This window comes from Neovison vison, chromosome 1, assembly GCF_020171115.1.
Source record: "Neovison vison isolate M4711 chromosome 1, ASM_NN_V1, whole genome shotgun sequence".
Taxonomy (NCBI): Eukaryota; Metazoa; Chordata; class Mammalia; order Carnivora; family Mustelidae; genus Neogale; species Neogale vison.
The window spans coordinates 49,329,130-49,353,277 of record NC_058091.1 but is presented as its reverse complement, the minus strand read 5'-3'; the positions used below and the strand labels follow the sequence as shown (position 1 = coordinate 49,353,277).

Below are 24,148 nucleotides of genomic sequence, written 5' to 3'. Positions count from 1 at the left end.
AATATTAACCCTATTAACAAAACAGCTGTAGCAATATCTTTAGCTGCATTTGAGGAAATAGTATCACTAGGGCTCCCTGACTCTCACTGTGGTCTGAGTCCCATTAAATCAGGCCTGACTTATTCTTTCACACAGTAGACACTAGGGTCTATAATAGGGACCATGAAAATGTTGTAGTTTTAATTTCTTTTAAAATCAGAAAAAACAATGAACGTAATAATGATGAATATGTAATAATAAATGCAGACTTGAGTATATTGTTTTTATACCAATCCTATCATAAAGTATAATTTAAAATTATTTTGTTTAAAGGAGAAAAGGGTCCATAGTCATAATGTAGTCCTATCCATTATAGACTCTGATGTATAAGAATTTATAATACTTTTAATTAGAAAAAACTAGGTCCAGTAGTTGGCACTTGGTGGTAATGCTTAGAAATAAAGTTATATTTGGAAATCAAACTAGCAAATCAACATAGTGAATGAGACTAATAATTTACAAAAGTTACTTAAAATGCCAGAAGCTTTCAGGAAGCGCCAATTAGGATATCTGTGGTAGTAATTACAACCATTATCAACCATTTAGGATATACCAGATGTTGTGGTAAGTGCATTATATGTATTAGTTCATTTATCTCCACAACAACCTTATAGGGTGAGTATTATTATAAACTCACTTTACAGAGCAATAAACAGGTTTATAGAGATTAAGTTTATTTGGTGAATGTCAGACATTTGATAAATGGCGGAAATGGAATTTGAACATGGAGTTTGATTTGGGAGCAAAAGGTAAGGCATTGTCAAGACAGACCTAGTGTGGTGGATCGGATGTTAGAATTTGCGCGGAAGCAGGAAAGGGCCAAATACGATGAATTGAAGTTCAGTATCGACCTTAACCACAGGGAGAAGAAACCAGAACTGTCAGAACAAGTGTCCGATGGCCCCGTGCAGTCAGTCACCCCGGAGAAGAGCCTGCTGGTGTGGAGGGAGGGGCAGCAGGTTCTCCGACAGTACCCAGAAGAGGTGGGCTACACGGACTCTGTGGTGGACTTGCAGTCCAGGCGTGTGCAGTCTCTACTGGGCCATTCGTTGGAGCTCAGCAGGGCCAGAGAGCCCAGGGAAGAGGTCTGCGGGACCCCCTCGGTCCCTGGGGGGAATCAGCAGTAGTGAGTTGCTGCTGGTGAAACAAGTGAAGAGACCAAGAAAAATGTGGCAGGCAAAGATGGCAAAGAGCGCTTGGGGGGACTGGGTGCCAAAGCAGATCCCCTTCCTAGGGAACTGTGAGGATGGGGAGAGCCATGAAGATGATCAGCCCAACGGTGTGCTGCCCAAGAAAAAATGCAGGAAGCTGCCCGCCAAGGCTGGTGCCTGCAGTGGAGGACCAGGTAGAAGAGGAATGACTCTGAGGATGCCACTGTTGGTTTCTATTTTCTGGGCTTGGGAAAGGATGGGGAGTCCTCTCCAGACCCTCATAGGTGCCCTGGAGAGGGACCCACTATGAGCTACAAAGCCAGGCGGTCAAACTCCAGATAATTTTGGTCAACTTTTGGAGTGTGGTGAGCAGAAGCTCTCATTTGGAAGATTCCAGACCTCAACCCAGACCCCTAAGATGGTTATAACCTGAGTGTGCTGACCCATGTCCTGCCTGGAGGGTCATGCAGAGGCTGTGTGGGGCCCAACCTTTAATCCCCCCTCCCAGTGTGTGCCCTACTGTTCTGTCAATGGCACCCATGCACATCCAAGACCCCGGCAACAGCAACTCAACCTGCCTCTGTACATTCCCCATAACCAACAATCATGGGATCCCCACGAACAGCGATCACAGGATCTGCATCTCAGTGGTCTTCACAAGCACTGAACCTGCCCACATGGTGCCTTCTTCTGTTCTGATGGCACCACTTTTATGACCTTGACACTGGCAGTGTCCTCCTCACCCTGGAGTCCGAGGGGAGCAGCAGCCCCACCCAGACCAACCAGGTGGTGAGTTGCTCAAACCAGCGACCATGATGATAGAGGCATCCACCTCCTGGACCAGTATGCACACGGACGCCCTGGCCATGGTCTTATAATACCCACCTGGCTCAGTCCTGACTGCCACGCTGCCTGGGGAGTGGCCTAGGCAGGTTGGACCAAGAGGACTCCCAACCTCAGTCTGGAGGCTGAGAGGCCTGGCCTCTTCCTGCCTTCCTCAGAGTCTGGTGGTGCTTTCCCCCAGAGACCCTCCCCTGTGACCCACCCTTCCCTAAGCATCCAACCTGAAGAGCAGCCTCCTTCAGGGATCACCCTCCAGGGTGGCCTCTGGAAGTTTCCTCTCTGTGTCCTGAGGCCCAGACCTAGTATCTGAGCTGCCTTCTCGGGCATAACACAACCTGGGCAGGGTGTCCTTGGGGATCAGCTTTCCCAAGATGCCAGAAGGTTCCAGGTACTCTCATTGAATCCCCAAATCATCTTTTCCATCTTCCCATACCTGGCTGGGTGCTGTGCTGGGAGGAAACCAGGTGCTCCTGCTCTCGTTTCCGCCTCCCCCCCACCCCACCATTGTCATGAGCCAGTTGAACCCTGGATGTCCTCAGTGGGAATACCAGGCCTGGCACACACCAGAAACTTTCTCAAGCCAATAGTCCTACCTCCAGTTCCCTAAACACAGCTATCCAGAAACTACCCAATGGCTTCAAGGCCAGTAACTTCCTCGGGAGCCGATAATGGCCTCAAGGGAGATGCTCATCCTTAACTTCCCCCACCCATAGAAAGAGAGCTTTCTCTTGCCTTCCTTGGGGCATGGAGGGTGGAGAGGGTTACCCCATAACTTCCTGTCTATTGGTATAAATAAATGGGATTTTAATGGAGCCCTACCCCCACCCATGTTATCACTGTGTGATAGTCTGTCTTCTCCTCTCCTGGCCCTCTACTCTCTTCCTCCATTTATTTCATTTCCTTTTTGGGGTTCCACCCTGAACTCTTGGGCTCTCTTCCAGGTTTATAAGCTTCATCCCTTCTGCCCTGGACTTGGATGTGAAATTGGTCTCTGTAAGCCCTTTGGAGTAAGAAAGAAAAAAGTTAGCTATTGCTATCATCTACATTGTTATTATCTATTATCTTCATTTTACCGACGAGGGAACTGAGGCTGCAACCAAAGGTTACTGGTAGTAAATGCCAGGCTGAGCTCAAACCCAAACCCACACACCCAACACTATGCTGCTTCTTGTGCAGCAAAAGGCATTCTTTTTTGTGGGACTGCAGTGGGACCTGTATGATTTACATTTCTTTCTCCCCCTTTGCTTTGTTCTAACTCCAAGCTTGTCAAGCAGGCCTCTGATGCCTTCCTGGGATCCTGGTGTCAGAGAGGATGCTCCGAGTAACAGAAATTAATCCCAAGATTAATGAATTGGCATTGTGCTAATACAAAAGAAGTTTCTGCTTTGCTTTTTGGCGTGTGTATCACTCTATCCTGAGAACGCTGGGAGCACTGGAAAAATTCAGTTCTGACTCTGGAAAGCTGGTACAGACCTTAGCTGTGGGGGGCATGACAAGGAATCACCACGATGTGCATTTGCCCTTTGGCCTGGTCAGTCTTTTTACCTCATCCCTCTCCACCTGTCTCACGCACCATGAAATTTTCCTGATAAGGCCCCAGTTTATTTTTCTATCTATGTCATTCTATGAACTTACTATGGGTCAGTAATTACTATTCTTATTGATGCTGACATAAGTTCCCATCTCCACAGCTGTTTTTAATCCAGTGACATTTTAAATGTGGTCATGATCCCTGATTTTTCACAATTTAGAATTCCTTGAGAACATTCATAGGAAACCAAGGATGCACTTCTGAGTAAGGGGAGTGGAAGTAAATAGAGACCTCCGTGATAATCCTCCAACTGCTAGAGAGGAAATACTGGTATTGAATCAATGAAATTTATTTGCTTTATTCCACATTTGTGAGAATATTGGGAATTACTGTCTATAGTTGGTGGCATCAAATGACTGGTTTTCTGGTACACTTAAGTTCAAGCCTCTGGGGGCACCAGGGTGGCTCAGTGGGTTAAAGCCTCTGCCTTTGGCTCCAGTCATGATACCAAGGTCCTGGGATCGAGCCCCACATTGGCTCTCTGCTCAGCGGGGAGCCTGCTTCCTCCTCTCTCTCTCTGCCTGTCTCTCAGCCTACTTGTGATCTGTATTTGTCAAATAAATAAATAAAATCTTTAAAAAAAAAAAAAAGTTCAAGCCTCTGCTGGCAGGTGTTGGTAAAAGGAATACAGGAGGCCTCACCCAGGGCAGACGCTTCTCTCTCAGATCATCCTGACATCTGGAACAAGATTTGGCCTTCCCCTGAGGCTTGAGAAGCGTAAATGTTTAGATACGCCTGGGCTTAGGACCATTTTTCAGAGAAGATTTCCTATCTTTTTATTTTTTCTTTCTTTCTTTTGGAGGAGCGAAGCAGTCTTTGCCACTGTTCCAGACAATAGTAGACACTACATAAACATAAATTTGTTTATGTGGGAACAAACAAAACCCTTCTATGGGTAAATGGGGAGAAATGTTCATCCAACCTATTATAAAAGACGATAAAAGTAGTTGTGCCACAATGTAAATGAATTTAAAATTTAATCTTTTTGCAGATGAATGGGGAAGTTATTTTTACTTTATAAAGTTAATTCCTCACAGGAAGATTCCTTTAAAGGCTGGATATTGATTAATCTGGAATAACACAGAAAAAAATACACATAAGCACAACTTCAAACACATCTTTTTCCTTCTGCTCTGTGTCTATGTTCCAGCACAGGGAATGTTCCTTGTTCCTAAATCTTCCATGCTAGTTCATGCCTCTGAGCCTTTGCACAGCCTGACCCCTTCACCTGGATAATTCTCTCACACACTCTACCTGTAGGAATTCTACTCAGATTTCCAAGCTCTTTCCAAGTATTAACACTCATATGACACTTTTAAATAGAATTGATCTTTCCTTCATGTCTTTCTACATCTTCCATGGGTGTTCACACAGAATACATTTTCTACTTCTACTTCTTAATTATAATTTCTGAGTAAAAGGACCAGGGTTAGACTCTGTGTACTTCCCACTCCTACATGTCAAGTAGCTTGTCTTACATGGAATGTTCTCACATTTTTCCTCCTAGGTACCACTTACAGCAGAAGAGTATATGCCTTCAGACTGCTTTAAGATGGAATTTCTCTGAAGCTGTTCTTTCTCAAAAAATTCATGTGGATTTTACATTCAGATCTATCATGTAGTACTCATAATTGTTAATATAAAAATGTTTAAAATTTCTCCTGTGTAAAATCTAGACTCCAGGAACCACCCCACAATTTATGCTTTACATAGTTAGTCTTTCTAGCACATGGCCCTTGGGATATACTTCTCAGTTGAAAAGAGTATAAGTAGAAGCTTTAAAATGTTTATTGAATTGAATTAAACAAGTGTAATGTAATGTAAAATGAAGCATTTGTTCCAAATGCCAAATAATTGAGAAAATATAGTCAAGACAGAGGCTGCCTTGGGATTATTAAGCTTAGAATAACATTTCAAGGAATTATTTAAAATAGCATAAGCTACCCGAAATGCATCATACTCACATCTGCTAATGCTTCCCCCTCAACCCTTCCAGTTCTCACATCCAACTTGTGAAGTGATTATGTTAACCTGCTTGCAGCTAGCTGCTCTGAAAACCTACAAATGCAGAGTCCCACAAAAGGCCCCTGTTTCCTTTAGGTAGATATTTTAGCCTGTGAGCTTCTGGACCCATGTCTCTTTCTGGAGTTATGTCAGAATCAAACAGAAAAGACTTTATAAGTAACTGTCACCTAGTATTAATATCTTAACTACCTGCTGAGAAGTATAATTCAGTTTTAATGGACATCTTTTAATGGATTTTAATGGAAATCTCTAAAAGAGGTTTCTAAAATAGCCTAAGAGAATACCAGATTACTGGAGGGAATAAATAAATTGCTGATTTGGAACATACAGTGTAAATAAATAACACACCCCTAACTCTTACCCTCTGCTGACATAGATACTAATGGCCAGAAATTTGAAGAAATCATTTCCTAAACAACATTCCTATGTCCCAAAATATGCTCAATGCCTCCCAAAGTAAATATCTTCGTGATAACATAATAATAGTGGAATCCAGTGTAATATAGAATTCTCTAACTCTGTTGGGAAATGGGTTTCATGCAAGAACCAGACGTTGTTCCTCATCATCATCTCCAACTACGTCAAATTGATAATGGCAAAGGGCACTTTTAACCAAGCAGGGTTACCAGAGCACAGATGGGACCTGTTCCCTTTGCATTCTTTACATATCTCAGCAAGATCTTTATTCACATTTGCTGAATGGAGAAGGGAAGTAGACTGGCAGCGACAGGTACGACAGCTACGTGATGCGAGTTCTATCTCTGCAGTGGTACCTCCCCCTCCCATTTTTAAATTCCCTTATAATCTTGCATGATGTACTTGGCTCAGGTGTGACACGAGTGCCTTTACATTTTCCTCTCCTTGACTATCTGCTTGTATTTTTCCTGCCTTGCCTGCTTACCAAACTAGCAGAGACATGATCTTCTTTAGTCTGGCTTTGACGATGTAATGGAATGCCTGGCGTCCATTGCTCCTTTCAAGCGTCCCTGTTCCTTGCATCAGGGCTCTCTGAAACAGCCATGCTGTCATTTATGGCTTGGCTCTCTTTCTGGTGCTGCCCTTATTCGAAGTATTTTCTGTTGCACTTGGCTGAAATTGTATATATGCAGTAAAATCACTGAACTGAGGAAGATCTGCCTGCCTGTTTCTCCCGCAAGGCAAACAGCATCCGGAGGAGCAGCTCATCGTGGATCTAGTGATATTTCAATCACACTGTGACTGCGCAGGCGGGTTTAATCAACTCCGCCACATGCGTAATTCACAATGGATCCCTTTTGTTTCACTTATCATCAGAATGAATACACACAAGAAGCTCATTTAGCCCCCACCATTTGTCATCAGCTGCCCTATTAAACATTGATTTTATTTTCCCAGGTCAGAAATGATGAAATCAATATCTAACATGGCAGGTTTGTATTTGCTCATACTATTCATTCAGATTCCCTGAGTAATTTTAAAACATTTACATCACATAAATGTTTATAGATTTAAATGTCAGTAAAGGTTAAGAGGTAATTGCATATTAAACTGACTGCATTAAATTTTAAAGAGAGAGTGGTTTTTATTAAACACATATGGAGATATTGTATTATTTTATTGTTATGATCCACTAACTCACTCATTAGTTAATTTGTTCATTATTCACTTGACATATGTTAATGCAGCATTTAGTATTTTTTGGAGTGTTTGAAAGTAAAAAGTTAAGCATTGACATAGAAAAGTGTTTTCAAACTATTAAACTTCATAGAAATGTTGTATCTGGAAGTCCTTTTTGTGTTTCAAATATTTACTCATTCATAAAATGTTAGGCACTTACTGTGAACTCTGTACTGCCCAAGCCCTGTGGTAAGAACCATAAATTCACAGACAGGTAAGAATCAATCCCCCTCCCCCCACAGCCTCTACAGGAGCTCAGAATTTGGTGGGAAAGAAGCAGGCACAGAAAAGATCAGACTTTGGTAAAGAACTCATAGATGAGGTTCTCTGTGGTAGACTTATAGGTGGTCTCCTCTTCCATGAGCTCTACAGAGGGATAGAGGAAGCAGAAAGCAGGGAGGAGAGAAGAGAAAGATCAGCTCTGAAATGGCCTGAGGTATTTAGGAATATTGAAAAATTATAGTGCCTGGAAAAAAGTAATAAGAAAAGTGACTAGAGAAAAGGAAAGAGGAGCCAAGATGTGAGAGTCTGTTTGTGTTGCCTTGACTTCACCCTTCAGTCATGGATCCAGCTGCCATTCAATAGCTTTGTAATCATTTGTAAGGCCCTTAGTTTTTCTGAGATCTATTTTCCTTATCTATCAAATGGGGGTAATGATACCATAGTCCCAAACAATCTCATGGGACTGTGAGGAGATTCGTGTTAAATAATGTACAAGAGTCATTTTTAAGACAGTGGAACATGACACACAAAAGCGGGATTATGATTATGATTATGGTTTAAAAGCTGAGGTAAACTTGACTTCCTTGACAACAAGTTATCAGAAACAATCTTCTTTCCTGGAGTACCAGACAGTAATAGCTACTTTATAAGCATATAGTAGAAATGTATTTAAACATCAATTCCTTGACTGAGAATTGACCAAAAAAAAGTCCCTAAGTGAATTGACTGAAAGTAAGTAGAAAATATATAGTTCATAGCCTCTGGTGTGAATGGTGCTCCTAGAGTTACGCTGTGTGTTACCTACACAACCATACATGAGGGCCTTTGCCAACAAAGAGCTTTGATAAGAGAGTGAAGAGAGAACAGTGGAAAAATCACTATTTGAAAAGATTTGAGCTAGCATTTTCCAGAGTTGAAAGACATAATTTACTGACCAAAGAGCACACTAAGAGTACTGAGCATGATAAAGGCGAATATACACTTCCAGCTTTACCACTAATTGATTGTGGGCAATTACGTTGGTACTTCAACTCTCAGTGCTCTAGTTTTCTTATATATAACATGAGATTATTTATTTATTAGAGAGAGAGAGATCATGCACAAGCAGAGGGGAGGGAGTGAGGGAGAGGGAGAAGCAGATTCCCCACTGGTCAGGGAGCCAGAGTGGGACTTGATCCCAGGACCTTGGGATCATGACCTGAGCCAAAGGCAAATGCTGAACCAACTGAGCCACCCAGGTGCCCACAGAACATGAAATATTAACACTACTTTCTTCATAAGTTTATTATGAAGTTCAAGTGAGTTCATATCTGTGTTTAGCACACTGGTACAGAGCAGGCACTCAAAAAGTGTTAGCTATTATTACAAAGGAATGACAACTATATTGACAGCCTTATCAAAAAGAAAAAAGAGAGGACTCAAAATCATGAATGAGAGAGGAGAGATCACAACCAACACCACAGAAATATAAACAATCATAAGAGAATATTACAAAAAATTGTATGTCAGCAAAATGGGCAATCTGGAGGAAATGGATAAATTCCTAGGAACATAGAAACTACCAAAACTGAAATAGGAAGAAATAAAAAATTTGAACAGACCCATAACCAGCAAAGAAATCAAGTCAGTAATCAAAAATCTCCCAACAAACCAATGGCCAGAGCCAATTGGATTCTCAGGGGAATTCTGCCAGACATTTGAAGAAAAGTTCATACTTACTCTTCTTAAATTGTTCCAAAAAAATAGAAATGGAAGGAAAACTTCCAAACTTATTCCATGAGGCCAGGATTATCTTGATTCCAAAATCAGATAAAGGCCTCCACTAAAAAGAATTACAGGCCAATATCCTTGATGAACATAGATGCAAAAATTCTCTACAAGATTCTAGCAAATGGAATCCAACAGTACATTAAAGGAATTATTCGCCACAGTCAAGTGCAGTTTATTCCTGCACTAGAGGGGTGGTTCAATATTTGCAAATCAATGTGACATATTGTATTAATAAAAGAAGGACAAGAGCCATATGATCTTCTCAACAGATGCAGAGAAAGCATTTGACAAAATACAGCACCCATTCTTGATAAAAACCCTCAAAAAAGTACAGATAGAGATAATATACCTCAACATCATAAAGGTCACTTACAAAAGACCCACAGCTAGAATCATCCTCAATGAGGAAAACTGAGTTTTTCTCTGGAGTCAGGAACAAGACATGGATGTCCACTCTCACCATTACTATTTAACATAGTACTGGCCTCAACAATCAGGCAACAGAAAGAAATAAAAGTCATCCAAATTGGCAGGGAAGAAGTCAAACACTCACCATTTGTAGATGGCATGATACTCTATGTAGAAAATCTGAATGGACTCCACCAAAAAATTGTTAAAACTAACACATGAGTTGAGCAAAATCACAGGATAGAAAAATCGAAGTACAGAAATCTGCTGCATTTCTGTACAGAAATAATGAAGCAGCACAAAAAGAAATCAAGAAATCGATCCCATTTACAATTGCACCAAAACAATAAGATACCTAGGAATAAACCTAACCAGAGAGGTAAAAGATCTATAAACTATAGATCTGAAACTAAAAGATCTGAAAACTGTAGAACACTTATGAAAGAAATTGAAGATGACACAAAGAAATGGAAAAATGTTCTATGCTCATGGATTGGAAGAACAAAGATTGTTAAAATGTCTATACTACCCCAAGCAATCTCCACATTTAATGCAGTCCCTATCAAAATACCACCATAATTTTTCACATTTTCACAGCGCTAGAACAAACAATCCTAAAATGTGTATGAAACCACAAAAGACCCAAATAGCCAAAACAATAGCCAAAACAATCCTGAAAAAACAGAAAAGTTGGTTCTGGACTTCAAGCTATATTATAAAGCTGTAATCATCAAGACAGTATGGCAGTGGCACAAAAACAGACACATAGATACATGGAATAAAATAGGAAACCCAGAAATAGACCAACAACTATATGGTCAACAAATCTTCAACAGAGCAGTAAAGAATATCGAATGGAAAAAGGACAGTCTCTTCAACAAATGGTGTTAGGAAAACCAGACAGTGACATGCAGAAGAATGAAACTGGACCACTTTCTTACACTATACACATAAATAAATATAAAATGGATGAAAGACCTAAATGTGAGACATGAAACTATCAAAATCATAGAGGAGAACAAAGGCAGCAACCTTTTTGACCCCAGCTGTAGCAACTTCTTTATAGACACATCTCTGGAGGCAAGTGAAACAGAAGCAAAAATGAGCTATTGAGACTTCAAGATAAAATTCTGCACAGTGAAGGAAAGAACCAACAAAACTAAAAGACAACCTATAGAATGGGAGAAGATATTTGCAAATGACATATGTGATAGAGGATTAGTATCCAAAATCTAGAAAGAAAAACTCAACACTCAAAAAACAAATAATCTAGTTAAGAAAAGGGCAGAAGACATGAATAGATATTTCTCCAAAGAAGACATCCAGATAGCTAACAGACACATGGAAAGATGCTCAATGTCACTCATCATCAGGGAAATACAAATCAAAACCTTGGTGAAAACCACCTCATACCTATCAGAATGGCTAAAATTAACAACCCAGGGAAAAAACAGGTGTTGGTGAGAATGCAGAGTACAGGAAATCCTCATATACGGTTGGTGGGATGCAACCTGGTGCAGCCACCCTGGAAAACAGTATGTAGGTTTCTCAAAAAGTTAAAAATAGGACTACTTTATGACCCAGCAATTGCACTATTGAGTATTTAACCTAAGGATACAAAAATACAGATTCAAAAGGATACATGTATCCTGATGTTTATAGTAGCCTTATCAACAATAGCCAAACTATGGAAAAAGGCCAAATGTCCATCAACTGACGAATGGATAAAGAAGTGGTGTGTGTGTGTGTGTGTGTGTGTGTGTGTGTGTATGATGGAATTTTACTCAGCCATCCAAAATAATGAAATCTTGCCATTTGCAATGACATGGATAGAGCTAGAGTGTATTACACCAAGTGAAATTTTTAAAAAGACAAATACCATATGATTTTACTCAGATGTGGAATTTAAGAAACAAAACAGATGAACATATGACAAATAAATAAAGAAAAACAAAGGGAAACAAACCATGAGATTCTTAACTATAGAGAACAAACTGAGGCTTGATAGAGGGAGATAGGTAGGGCATAGGCCAAATGAATGATGGGTGTTAAGGAAGGTACTAGTGATGAGCACTGGGTATTGTATGCGATAGATCACTGAATTTTACTCCTGAAGCCAATATTACTATATGTTAAATAACTATATGTTAAATAACTAGAATTTAGGAGTGCCTGGGTGGCTCAGTGGGTTAAAGCCTCTGCCTTCAGCTCGGGTCATGTTCCCAGGGTCCTGGGATCTAGCCCCACGTTGGGTTCTCTGCTCAGCAGGGAGTCTGCTTCCCAACCCCCCCCCCCCGCCTCTCTGCCTACTTGTGATCTCTGTCAAATAAATAAATAAAATCTTAAAAACAAAACAAAACTAGAATTTAAATAAAGTTTGAAAAGAAAAAAGAAAAATGCCAAAAATTACATCTGTCAACCAGAATTCTATACCCTGTTCAAATATCCTTGTTTATTTACAGAATACTTCAGTTAACAATAGCAGAATATGCTTTCTTCTCAGGTGCATGTGAAAACTTCACCAAGATAGACCATGTCATTGGGCAAAAATAAATAAACACATAAAAATAACAAATTGAAAAGAATTGAAATCATACTATATATGTTCTCTGACCATAATGGAATTAAACTAGAAATCAATAAGAAGAAGATATATGGATAATCCCCAAATATTTGGAAATTAAAAAAAAAACCCTTCTAAATAATACATGGACCAAAGAAATCTAAAGGAAGTTAGATAATATTTTGAACCGAATTAAAATGAAGATACCACAATGTCAAACATTTTGACTGCAGCTAAAATAATGCTTAGAAACAAATTTATAGCATAAATCTTACATTAGAGATAAATCTCAAATCAATGCTTCATACTTTCTCCTAAAGAAACTAAAAGAACTAATAAAGCAAGCATAATGAAGAAAATAACAAAGACCAGAAATCAGTAGTATTGAAAAGAGGAAAAAAACCAAAAAACAAAAAAATCAATGCAGTAAAAATCTAGATTTTTGAAAAAATGAGTAAAAATGAACCTCTAATATAAAGATCATCACTATAAAGATAAGGATATATCACTGCAGAGCTTGCAGACATTAAAAAGATAATAGAGGGGGCGCCTGGGTGGCTCAGTGGGTTAAAGCCTCTGCCTTCAGCTCAGGTCATGATCCCAGGGTCCTGGGATCGAGCCCCACATTGGGCTCTCTGCTCAGTGAGGAGCCTGCTTCCTCCTCTCTCTGACTACCTCTCTGCCTACTTGTAATCTCTGTCTGTCAAATATATAAATAAAATCTTAAAAAAAAAAAAAGATAATAGAGTATGAAGGGGTGCCTGGGTGGCTCAGTTGGTTAAAGTCTCTGCCTTCAGCTCAGGTCATGATCCCAGGGTCCTGGGATTGAGCCCCACATCCAGCTCTCTGCTCAGTGGTGAGCCTGCTTCCCACCCACCCCCACGCCTGCCTCTCTGCCTACATGTGATCTGTCTGTCAAATAAACAAAAATCTTTAAAAAAAAAAGACAATAATTTTATTCCCATAAATTCTATAACTTAGATGAAGTGGAGAAATTGCTTGAAATGCACAAGTTACAAAATCTTATAGAAGAGAATTAATAACTAGAATAGTACTATATCTTTTGAACAATTGGATTTGTATTACAAAGTTTCCAACAAAGAAAGTTCTAGGCCCAAATGGTTCATTGGAGAAATCTACCAAATTCTAAGAGGAAATTACACCAATTCTACAATACACTTTCAGAAAATAGAAGATACAGTTTCCAACTTATTTTATGAGGCTAGTACTATCTGATACCAAAACCAGACAAAGACATTACAAGAAAAAAAAAAAACAAAAAACAAAAAAACTAAAGAATGATATCTTTCATGTCCAAGATGTAAAAATATTCAACAAAGTATTAGCAAATAAGATCCAATGTTATATAAAAAGGATAATTCACTATGACACAAAGTTGGTTCAACCTCAGAAAAATCAATGTAATTCACTACATTAACAAATGATACGTAATAAAAATTCTTACAAAACTAGGAATGAAAGGGAACTTCCCCAACATGGTAAAGAGCATCTACAAAAAACCCTACAGCAACATTATACTTAATGGCATGAGACTGAATACTTTCTTCCTAAGTGGGTACAATGTAAGGATACCTTTCTTACCATATTTATTTCATATTTACTCTTAGTATAATACTTTAACTTTTAAACAGTGTAATAAAACAGGAAAAAGAAAAGACATACAGATTGGGAAAGCAGTGGTAAAACTCTTTTTTTTGAATGTTATTCAAAGATAACATTTACTTTGTGGAAAATTTCAAGAAATCCAAAATAATAATAATAATAATAATAATAAAGCTTTTAGAACTAATAAGTGAGTTTAACAAGGTCACAGGATACAAAGTTAATAGTTAATATACAAAAGTCAATGGTATTTCTATATAGTAGCAATGAGCAATTGAAAATTGAAATTATAGAAAATCGTCCTTTACAAAGAATTTAAATACTGAGTATAAATCAAACAAAATATACACAGATTCTCTGAGCTGAAAACTATAACACACCAATGAATAAAATCAAAACAGACCTAAGTAAATAGAGAGAGGTGTCATGTTAATGGAAGACTCCATATTGTTAAGAAGTTAATTCTCTCCGAATTGATCTATAGATCTAACAAAATTCTAGACGAAACTCTGACAGGATTTTTTTTAGGTAGAAAAAAATTCTAAAATTTATAAAGAATGGCAAAGAAACTAAAATAGCCAAAATAATTTTGTCAAAGAACAAAGTTGGAGGATGAACACTACCTGATTTCAAGATTTTCTATTAAGCTACAATAGTCAACACAGTAGGAAAATGGCAAAAGATAGACTTGTAGATCCATGGAACAGAATCAAGAGGCCAGGTATAGACCCACTGTAATAGAGCCCATTGATTTTTGGTAATGAGGCAAAGGCAATTCAACAAAGAAAGAATAATCATTCAGCCATATACAAAGAAAAGAACTGTGACATTATACATATCATACAAAAAGTAACCCAAAATAGATTATAAACCTAATGTAAAATATGACACTATAAAGCTTTTAGAAGAAATCATAAGAGTAAATCCTTGTAAGCTCAAACTCGGGAAAGATATCTTAGAAACAACTCCAAGAACGTGACAAGAAAAGAAAAAAATTCCTTAACATACCTCATCAAAATATAGAAGCTTTTGCTCTTTGAAAGATGATATTAAAAAACGGAAAAGCCAAGCCATAGACTGATAGAAAATATTTATAAAGTATGTATATACTTATAAATATAGTTATAAAGTATAGTAAAATATAAAGTATATTTATAAAGTATCCAGAATATGTTTTTAAAAATCATAAAACTCGACAAAAGGAAAACAAATAACCCAATAAGAAATGGGCAAAAGATTTGAGTAGACACTTCACCAAAGAAGATTGATAGGCACCTGAAAATATATTTTTTTGAAAAAGATTTTATTTATTTAATATTTGAGAGAGAGATTGAGAGAATGAGTGGGAGGAAGGACAGAGGGAGAAGTAGACTCCCTATAAAGCAGGGACCCTAACAGGGGACTCGATCCCAGGACCCTGGGATCATGACCTGAGCTGAAGGCTTAACCAAGCCTCCCAGGCACACCAGCACCTAAAAAGATACTTAACATCATTATTCTTTGGGGGAAATTCAAATCAAAGTCACAAGATCCCATTATACTACAATTAAGGTGGCAAAAAACAAAAACAAAAACAAACCCCTAACAATAACAAGTTCTAGCAAAGAAAAAGAGAATGGAATTATCGTATGTTGGTGGTGGGCGTCCAAAATGGTACAGCTACTTTGTAAAATAGTTTGGCAATTTCTTATAAAACTACACATGCAATAACCATTCAGCCCAGCAATTCCACTTCTGGGTATTTTACTTAGGAGAATGAAATAAGTTCATACAAACATTGTACACACATGTTGGTAGTTTTATTAATAATCACCAGCAACTGGAAACAACCCAAATGCCTTGCAACTGTTAAATGGATAAACACAAATTATTACTACAGACAACAAGATGGAGGGAGCTCAAATACATTATACCAAGTTAAGGGCCAACACACTATTTGGTCTCTAGGCCCAATTCAAACCTATTTATTCATTTAGGGATTGTCTGTGACTGCTTTTGTGTTACTATGGCAGATTTGAAGAGCTGCAACAAAGACCATATGGCCCACATGGTGTGGTAGCTAAAAATATTTACTACCTGGCTTAGAGGAAAAGCTTACCAATCCCTGTGCTAAGTGAGGGAAGATAAACACAAAAACTACATGTTATATGGTTCCATTTACACAACGTTCTGGACAAGTCAAAACTACCGAGATAGAGAACAAATCACTGGTTCCCCAGGGTTGAGCTCGGTCACAGGGATTGACCATAAAGCATCAGTATTCTGGGGGCGCCTGGGTGGCTCAGTGGGTTAAAGCCTCTGCCTTCGACTCAGGTCATGATCCCAGAGTTTTGGGATTGAGCCCCAAGTCGGGCTCTCTGCTCTGGGAGCCTGCTTCCTTCTCTCTCTCTCTGCCTGCTTGTGATCTCTGTCCATCAAATAAATAAATAAAATCTTTAAAAACAAAACAAAACAAAAGAATCAGTATTTTGGGGTGTGATGGAACTATCCTGTATCTTATTATGGTGGTTGTTACACAACTGTCTGCATTTGCTAGTTAACATAACTGATAAAACAGCACATCCCTTCCCCACCCCCAAAAGTGAGTCTTCCTGTATGTAAACTACAAACTAAATTAAAAAAAAAAAAAAAAAAGACAGAAATAAGTGGTGTAAAATAGCACATATATTCGTCTGGACTTTTTGGCTGCAAGTTGCAGAAACTCAAATGATTTTTAAGCAGGAAAGAAAAGAGAAGATTCATTGCTCAGAAAGCTGGAAGAGCTACCTTCAAACCAAAGGCTGGGCTTCAGGAGCCAGAGCTGAGAGGTAAGACCCACAGATCACTGGGGCCAGGATTCTTCTGGGTCTTATATTCTTGGTTGCTCTCTCCTATTGATCTCCTTGTGGCAGGAAACCTTTCCCCTGGCAGTCCTAATTTAGTAAGCCAGAGAAAGAGAAAATTTTTTCCTCTAAGTGTTTATTTATCCACTCCAGGGAAAGATGATGACCTTTGTGGCCACAGACTTACACCTTGATCAATCACTGTAGCCACGAGGGAAAAAGCGCTAGGATAGCTCACCCTGCCTCTGGCGACAAAGGACTAAATTCTGTTTTGAGAAGAATAGGATTAGTAAGCTTCTCAGGCAGGGGAAATCCAGTTGTAGTTTCAGTCAACTTCATTAACCACAAATTAATAAAATAAACACAATGTCTTGTGAATATCTCTTTATAGTTTCACAATTGTTTCCCTATGCTAGGCAAACTTGATTTGCAACGCAGGTCAAACAAAGGCATTTGAAAAAGGTTTTGAGGCACTTAACCCTTGGAGTCTGTGACTTAATAAGACTGGGAGCCTATCTTAATTAAATGTGAAAATATTCGTTTCAGGTCCCAGTGGATTTCACTGAAGTATTGATACTTCAAAAAAATGATAAAAGGTAGATGGCCTAACTCTGCTGGTGTGACCCAAATTAAAAGACCTCATTATGTAAACCAAGCCCTATTGTATCACCTTTCTGATTAACCTTTTTTTCCTTTGAAGTACCAGTCTTTAAACATTTTGGAATTCTTTTTTAAAAATCAGATTGAGGGGTGCCTGGGTGGCTCAGTGGGTTAAGCCTCTGCCTTCGGCTCAGGTCATGGTCTCAAGGTCCTGGGACTGGGCCCTGCATTGGACTCTCTGCTCAGCAGGGAGCCTGCTTTCCCCTCTCTCTCTGCCTGCCTCTCTACCTACTTGTGATCTCTGTCAAATAAATAAATAAAATCTTTTAAAAAAATAAGTCAATAAAAATCAGATTGAGATAGCCTCTCTTGGTTAAAGATAATAGATGTTTAATTTTAAAGATTTTCTTAGGAAGCTATTAATCACGATGGTTGAACTCAGTTTACTAATTTTCCTGCCTCCATGTCAGTGAACCAGAACCAACATTCTCTTTAAATAGAAGGTAGACTTTCAAAATCCTTAATTTTTCTATTTTCATGCAGTGGATATTATAAAGACATCATTAAACAAGTATAAGTCCTCTTCCAAAGCAAAAGACATCTAAGCTTCATTTGCTTTTCTCTTTCCCATTCTGCGATAGTATTCCAAGGGCCCCGCCTAGAAGGGTTAGTTTACACAGAGTAGACCACATATCCACAGATCTCAGGTGCCTAAATTGCCAACCAGATCAGGAGGAAAAAATTAAAAGCTGGCTTCCCTTTACTCAGGCTTCTGGCTCATCAACGAAGAAACAGTCTTGGCTGTTCATTTGCGGTCTTGCATTGATGGCTTCTTCCCAGGAGGGAACCACAAAAAGAATCACTCACCCTCAAATACTCATACTTTCAAGTCTGGGGAAGCAAAAGCAGGCGAAGAAATTGGAATAGGGCTTGCCTGAGAGAAACTCTGAATGCTTTCAGGGAGAATTTATGTCACATACTCTTTAAGTTTTTAAACCTAATTTAGTAAGTATACAGCTTCCTTGCAAAATAACACTGAGCATATCAGCAATTTTTATCTTTTCCTACTGGAAATGGAAGCAAAGTTCCCCCTTACTGGCAAATCCTGTCAGTATTACAGCAGTTGCAAAGAAGTTAATCCATCTTATTTCTTTCTCCTGTGCAATAAAGTTATATTATCACATATTTTAAATTGCTCTACTAGTCTATTTTAAAACTACAAGTTTAAGTGATATAGAATACTTAACATTTTTTTTTTAGTTTCCAACTTTATTAGGGAAAGTCATTTTACATTCAAATGAAGTAATGTCAATCTGGTATGATCAAGTTTCATAGAAGTGATTCAATAACTGGTCTACTTGTTCTATAATTTGTGGTGATTGTGACGGGCTGATAAAATCCTCCTTGTCTTTTAGAATTGAAGACAAAGGCTAATTCTGAAAACAAATGATATTAAGTACCTCCACAGTGAAGGAAGGAATATTTAGAGGTATGTCTAAGGGTTTGTTGATTGACTTTACTGATACGAAACCTCCGTTTCAACCCTAGCCTCAGGGATTGAGGTGAGATGAGATGGCGCAGAGGGCAGAGGAAGAGGCTGGGTGGAAAGCAAGTTTCCGAGGAGAGGCTGAGGAAAAAGGGGTTCAAGCAGTGGTGTAACTGGAGGCCCACCTATGACATTTGACACCTAGGTTGAATAGTTCATACCCCCTTCCTCTCTATCATGAAAGTATTTTAGGGGACATCTGGGTGGCTTAGTTGGTTTAGCACCTGGCTTCAGCTCAGGTCATGATCCCCGGGTCCTGGGATTGAGCCCCACATCAGGCTCAGGGAGCCTGCTTCTCCCTCTGCCTGCTGCTACTCCCTGCATGTGCGCTCTCTCTGACAAATACATAAATAAAATCTCTTAAAAAAATAAAAGTATTTCAGTATTCATCACAAACTGAAACAAGCAATAATAACCGACTGACAGAAAAGAGATGCAAACAGTGCAAAATGCTTTACTGATTTTTGCAACTATAACTGTGCCAGGAAAAAAATTATTAAAAATTAATAAAACATTGCAGAAACAAGATAAAAGTAATGGATTAATCTATTTTAATTATAATGCAGCTTCTGGAAAAAGGGGGAAACTATGCCTTCATGTTGGTCTTGCACAATAATGAATGACATTACAATTTCCATCTTTAAACCTTAATTTTGTCAAAACAGATCTTCTGCACACATTCATGTTTTGCCAGATTTGTCGATCTACCTTCCTTTCCCTCATGGTTGGTTGAAGAACTACTTTTTTGTTCACTTTAATTTCAAAATCTTTTTTCACATGAAGTAATACAAATAGTAATGAAAATTCTTTTTTTTTTTTTTAAAGATTTATTTATTTATTTGACAGATAGAGGTCACAAGTAGGCAGAGAGGCAGGCAGAGAGAGAAGGGGAAGCAGGCTCCCTGCTGAGCAGAAAGCCCAATGCGGGGCTCAATCCCAGGACCCTGGGATCATGACCTGAGCAGAAGGCAGAGGCTTTAACCCACTGAGCCACCCAGGTGCCCCAGTAGTGAAAATTCTTAAGTGTAAGGATAAGTTCAGCAGAGATCCATGAAAATCCCATTTCACAATAAATTCCAGCAATTGTCATACTAAACATGTCATTGTTTCTTTGGGATCTATTCTAACAGCTTTTAAAAGTCTCTAATCAAAAATATTTCACTTATCTTTACTATAAACTCAACATAAATTTATATCATATTCCATAAAAACTTATGAGGTTTTCCTTCAGCAAAAATTAGAGACATTATTTTATCTCTTCTTTAGTTCTTGGTAAGAAAAATGAAATGGTTCAATCTCAGCTTTTGTGGCGATATAAGACCAACATCATTTGTTATTTCTTCTGGCAATTTTTTTTTAAATTTGACTCTTTTTTTTTCTGTGTAAATATTCATTTTTGTCTGTGTTTTTGGGAGAAAACCCTTTTTCTCTACCAGCTTAGGTCTGAATGGTCAGGGGTCTGCAAACTAATTGACAATAGACACATTGATGAGACAAAAATGTACAGTTCATGTAAAAGTGCTCTATGGAGACATCTAGGATCAAAATTTATATACTAGCTTAGTAAGGGGAGGGGGCGCTGAGTCAGAGCTTCAAAGAGTGGGAGCTTCTGATGCAGGTTGTTTACATAATTTTTTAAAATATTCCAGTGCCCAAGAACAGTTGCCTCTGTGACAGGTGATTCTTATAAAGCTCTGCTTTAGTCAGATAAGAGAAATTAAGATACAGTTTATTCCTGCATCTGTTGTAGCTCAGAAGTTTTCACTTTGGTAACATTTTGGTGGGTCTTTCTTTTGTCCTTTCAATGTTATGTGCCGAAATTATAGCTTCTTTCAGAATTTCTGTGCATTGATCTTCAAGCAGCAGTTTTAAAGTCTGCTGTGTCCCTGTTGTTCAAGGCTGATTTTCACTGTTTACAAATATTTTGGGGTCTTATTAACCTCATCTAAAACTTCACAACCAGAAAAAAGATAAATCAGGAAAGAAAAATCGCATGCAACACAGAGAAATTTTAAGCTAATCCTCTTGGGTCCACATTTTCTTTCAGATTACATGGTACTTTGAAGATCGAAATTAACTTTTCAAACTACTTTTGACTATGTAGCTCCATAATGAATATGCCATCTCGTCTGAGAAGATCTTTACAGTGTTTTACACACATTCTGCACTGGTTTTCATCAATGAGGTGAAAATTAAATGAATGAATACATTTTGTCAAAGTTCCAAAAGAGCCACTCATAAAGCGATGTTTCCAAAAGAAGTGAACTCTGCAGAATTTCAAAGACTAATTTACACAAGACCTACATAAGGATGGGGAGTGATTTCTTTGATTGGTGCCTGACATCATTGTAAATATGTTCCATAGTTCTGGCTTTGTCATATCATTGACCATGACAGATTGACCATGATTTTGCCCATCTGTCATCATTTAGTTGTTTCAACAACTCTTCTGTGGGCTTAGCAACAGTTTTCCAGAAATAGCAAAGAAGCCCAAGAATTATTCCTCTATTCAAAGTTCATCATCTTCAATATGGATGTACCTGACCACTTTGCACATTTGATCAGTGTGTGCAACATGGGGAGTGCAAAAGTAATTCCAAAGTATTGTGCTCTTAAAATATCTTCTACTCCTGAATGGTACCTCTGACTGAATGCTTTGTTTTCTTGTTTCATTTCTCAGTTAACAACTTTAAAAGGGGGATATAGTTCAACTCTATAAAGATAGAATTCAAACTCCATAAAATATTGCATGGGCACACTAAGATGTGTTCTTTCCAACCAGACACATCACACCTTGCACTTTGCAGTTTCACTGGTTTACATGATACACCCAAAATCCAGGTGGTCACATAGAATAACAGAATTGAAGTTCTCCACTTTTATTTCCTTCCTTTTACCATAGCTGTGCTATCATTCAACTTTGAGTCTTTGGCTAAAAGTAGGACTATGGAGTACCATAATGGCTGTGTCTAAACTGGGCCATTATGAACTTATTCTTAAAAGAAATGCATCTTACAGAATCCTTGTGTGTTGGCAGCCTGTTGATCAGTGAAGAATACTTCAAATTAACTTCCATATAGAATAAAGATTTATTAAAAGATAAGCAATAAAAATGTATTAATTTGTGGTGGGGGGGACCTGGATGGCTCAGCTGGTTAAACACCTGCCTTCCACTCAGGTCATGATCCCAGGGTCCTGGGATTAAGCTCTACACTGGGCTGAGCAGGGAGCCTGCTTCTCTCTCTCCCCCTACCTACTGCTCTATCTGCTGGTGCTCTCTCTCTGTCAAATAAATAAGTGAAATATTTTTTAAAAATGTATTAATTTGAAGCCTATGTGTGAAGCCTATGGTGTGCACACACACACCAATAATTATTTAGACTTAAACCAACAAAAGATATTTATAGGGGGAAGTATTTTATCACTAATGATATTTAGAATTGCCAGTCTGAGGTGATAATAAAAAGCATACTGACTTAGAGTTGGTTTTATTATTGTTTTTAAATTCTCTACAGTTAATGTATTGTTTTATTTCCTATACTGGATGGGACCCCTCCCACCACCTTATTCTTGGTATAACGCTTGTCTGTAAGGATTCTCCAGGGAAGAGAATCATTTTTAAGTTCTGTAGTCTTGCTTAAAAGGGGGGAACTGGCTTATTGTTTCTAGATAGAGTATTTATGTGACTGTTGGGCTTGCTGATGTGCCTTCACGTTTCCAAATGGGAGAAAGAAAGTTGCCACAGTGGCATAGCCTGGTGGTAGAACGGACAAGACTGTCCCCATGTTTCTGAGGCCTCAGAGTTGGGTTATAGTGCTTAAGGAAATTGTTTGGAAGAAGTCTAGATAATGAAACTGTGTTAGCAAAAGAATAGGAAGAGCAGCCATGGATCTGGGCTGTCCCCTTGATGACAAAAAAGGAAACCAACGAGCTCTTACCACCTCTTAAAGACCCACTCTCCCATGTCTTCCCATCTAGGCCTATGGAGCCTCAAGCTGGTCTGTGCTAGGTAATGAGGGTGAGATGGAGGAGGGTGGGAAGAGACTTTTCTATTGCACATAAGTTTGAAACTTTAAGTGAGGAGGATTAACTCTCAACAAGGAAAATGTCTTAATAACCAGGCATGTTTGACAAGTTAGGGAATCAGTCTAAGATGTCTTTGAGGGGGTCTGTTATCTACGGGGAAAAACATATGCAAGCCAGGTGCCAATAGAACTGAATTCGAAGTTTTGGGGGAAAAAAAAGTAGAAACTTTTATTTTTGTACTTGGACAAGTTAAGATTCCTCACTGGGCCATTTGAAAACAGTTACATTCTGCGGCACCTGGGTGGCCAGTCAGTTAAGCATCTGCATTCTGCTCAGGTCATGATCCCAGGGTCCTGGGATGGAGCCTCACATCAGGCTCTCTGCTCAGTGGGAAGTCTGCTTCTCCCTCTCCCACTACCTCTGCTTGTGTTTCCTCTCTCGCTATCTCTGTGTGTCAAATAAATAAAATCTTTTAAAAATAAAAATTAGAAAAAAGCAACAGTTACATTCTATTGGGCACAAAATGTGTTGAAACTATTTGATCCCCAAGCTGCTGCTTGGTGGGAACCTAGAGAATGTTTTCCTGACTGGGTGTCTGTTCTAATTGTCCTTTTTTTCTAGGACATGGCCTATGACCCTCTTTCAGAGATTTGTTCTGCTTCTTTTGACATTAACTTTCAGGCTTTGAGTTTATCCCATCACCTAAGGTTTCAAGAATCCCAGTGGTGAACTATTTAGTTCTGGAGCTATTTCCAAAAATATGCGTGTGGGTCCAACATGCACAAAAAGTCTTTCTCAAAAACTAGCCAGAAGTGATTGCATGAATCATGCCAACTCATCTTTCTTCAAATAACATGACTTCCCCCTTTTTGTTTTCCAACTTTCTGCTATATCCTATTTCTTTTTCTTTCCATTTGTTCTGCTCTGTATTTCCCAGAGGAGTGCCCCATAATTTTCTTGTGAACTGGATAATTATAAAGTTTAAATGAGTTCTTTTTATGTGAACATCTCCAAAATTGTTAACATACTCAAATTTCTCATTTAAATAATGACTAGAAATTGTTAAATTTGAGTTATGTATGCATAAAGCATTCCATCATGGAACACTGGAAAATCTTTTGAGGCTATTGATTGTCTTGGGCTAAAAAATTGCTTTTCTTGTCTGCATTTACAGGAAAAAAAAAAAAGAACTATGCTATTTCAAAAGTGTTTTGTCTTTGGGCTTATTTCTCTCTAAATGTGTAGCTGTTGAGTACTGTATCT

General features: G+C 38.5%; 1 pseudogene; it reads left to right on the top strand.

Moving 5' to 3' along the window:
- The first annotated feature begins 827 nt into the window (after positions 1–827).
- LOC122894177 lies at positions 828–1,532 on the top strand (annotated as a pseudogene).
- Positions 1,533–24,148: the final 22,616 nt, after the last annotated feature.